The sequence below is a fragment of the Tasmannia lanceolata genome, unplaced genomic scaffold (assembly GCF_043159265.1).
Source record: "Tasmannia lanceolata isolate RefF3 unplaced genomic scaffold, GAP_Taslan_0.1 ptg000129l, whole genome shotgun sequence".
In the NCBI taxonomy this organism is placed as follows: Eukaryota; Viridiplantae; Streptophyta; class Magnoliopsida; order Canellales; family Winteraceae; genus Tasmannia; species Tasmannia lanceolata.
In genome coordinates, this window is record NW_027518805.1 from 92,501 (window position 1) to 95,000 (window position 2,500).

Sequence of the window (2,500 nt, forward strand, 5' to 3'; positions counted from 1 at the left end):
GCCAAGGGAGCCCAACCCAGCAATGCCCAGCCAAGGCCAGGCATTCCAGTGCCTACCCGGGCAAAAACGCCCAAAGCATGCCCCATTCGTTAGCCTATCCAGGCAAAAACGCCCAAAACCAGCCCATTCCAGTGCCTATCCGGGGAAAACGCCCAAAGCATGCCCATTCCTTAGCCTATCCAGGCAAAAACGCCCAAAACCAGCACATTCCAGTGCCTATCCGGGCAAAAACGCCCTAAGCCTGCGCATTCCAGCGCCCCGCAGCATGCCACCCTCCTATAGGGTTTGCGCAACCAACCCGCCTAACCACCAGTGGCAACCAAAGGTGCTGTTAGCGACGACTTCTGAAGACGCAACGAGACGCGACGGGTTTGCGCCCAGACGCGACGAGGCGATGCGGGATCTGCGCCCAACCGTGCCTACACCCGCCGACTTCATGCGGGAGCTGCTGGCCCAAGCATGCCTAGCGTGCAAGGCCTGCGTGCAAGGCTAGTGTGCAAGGCTCGTGGGCAAGGCTAGTGCGCAAGGCTAGTGCCCAAGGTCTGTGTGCAAGGCTAGTGCCCAAGGCTAGTGAGCATGGCCTGTGTGCAAGGCTAGTGTGCAAGGCTTGTATGCAAGGCTAGTGTGCAAGGCTGGTGTGCAAGGCTTGTGGGCAAGGCTGGTGCGCAAGGCTAGTTCCCAAGGGTTGTGTGCAAGGCTAGTGCCCAAGGCAAGTGCGCAAGGCTCGTGCCCAAAGCTAGTGCGCAAGGCTTGTGTGCAAGGCTACTGCGATGGGCCAGTGCCCAAGGCTTGTGAGCAAGGCTTGTATGCATGGCTTGTGTGCAAGGCTAGCGTCCAAGGCTTGTGCGCATGGCTTGTGCGCAAGGCTTGTGTCCAAGGCTTTTGTGCAAGGCTCGTGCGCAAGGCTAGTGTGCAAGGCTTGTGCGCATTGGCAGGTAGCCCACCAGCATGCACGATCCAAATGCCACTCACGCGACAACACGGTGCCAAGCCGGGCATGGTGTGCACTCAAAACCAATCAACGGACAGAGGTCATGCGTCATGGGGGGGATCTAGCAAGGCCATGGGGAAGGTCATGGAGGACCTTGGAAGCAAGCGCAAGACGAGAGCGAATCGAACAAGGGGCCAGGACGGGGCCTTGTGCCCATGGTCTTCGCAAGACAGCGTCCAAGGCACCCGAAAGCCCAAGGGAACCCAAACCCGGCCGACACTTGCAATCGCACATGCTCTCTGCAACACACCATCAATGCCGCCCAACGGGGCCAGCACGAGCAGTCCTCCGCGGTCCCCTGGCCCTGCGCACGTTTGTCTTCGAAACCGAGCATCAATGCCACAGAAAGTGCCGGGGCGCCAGCTGGAGCCATCATCCGCGTTGCCATGGCTCGCTTGGCCTTGGCTTGCCAGGCCCCGACACGAGCAATCGCGCATTTTCTTTGCAACCGACCATCAATGCCGCCCAACGGGGCCAGCACGAGCAGTCATCCGCGGTCCCCTGGCCCTGCGCACGTTTGTCTTTGAAACCGAGCATCAATGCCACAGAAAGTGCCGGGGCGCCAGCTGGAGCCATCATCCGACGTGCCATGGCTCTGGTCCCATGGTCTTCGCAACCGAGCATTCGTGACACCCGCGGGGCCAGGACACCAACCCTTCCGACACGAGCATTCGCGCATGTTCTTTGGCCACACAACGGCGCCAGCACGAGCAAAATCATCCGCGGTGCGGTGGCCTTGCACGGCCTTTTGTCTTTGGAACCAACCATCAGTGCCACGGGAAGTGCCGGAGTCCCGGCATCCGCGGTGCCAAGTCATTGCGCCCTTGGTCTCTGCAGCGGGGCATGCCGGGCACTCCCAACCATTGCAAGCAAGCAAGCAAGCAAGAAAGAAAGTAAGTAAGTAAGTATTACATATAGGGGCGGGACATGCGGGGAGATCTGCGAAACGTGCATTACGGGGCACACGCGTACCTACCGGGGCATACCGACCCCTATTGGGGCACACGTGTGCATATCGGGGCATACCGGGCCTATCGGGGCACACGCGTACATACCGGGGCATACCGAGCCCTACTGGGGCACACGTGCGCATATCGGGGCGTACCAAGCCTATCGGGGCATACGCATGTATCCCAAGGCATACCGAGTCAATCCGGGCATACGCGTTCATACCGGGGCGTAACGGGCCTATCGGGGCATACTTGGGCATATCCGGGCAAAAAATGCCCAAAACTTGCGCAACCTTGGCAACCGTGGTCCATTCCTCTCTATATGCCTAGCCTTGCCAACCGTGGTCCATTCCTCACTATATGCCATGGCCTTGTGCCCATGGTCTTCCCAAGACAGCGTCCAAGGCCCCCGGAAGGCCAAGGGAGCCCAACCCAGCAATGCCCTGCTATGGCAAGCCAAGGCCAAGCATTCCGGTGCCTATCCGGGCAAAAATGCGATTCCTCTCTATATGCCTAGCCTTGGCAACCGTGGTCCATTCCCCACCATATGCCATGGCCT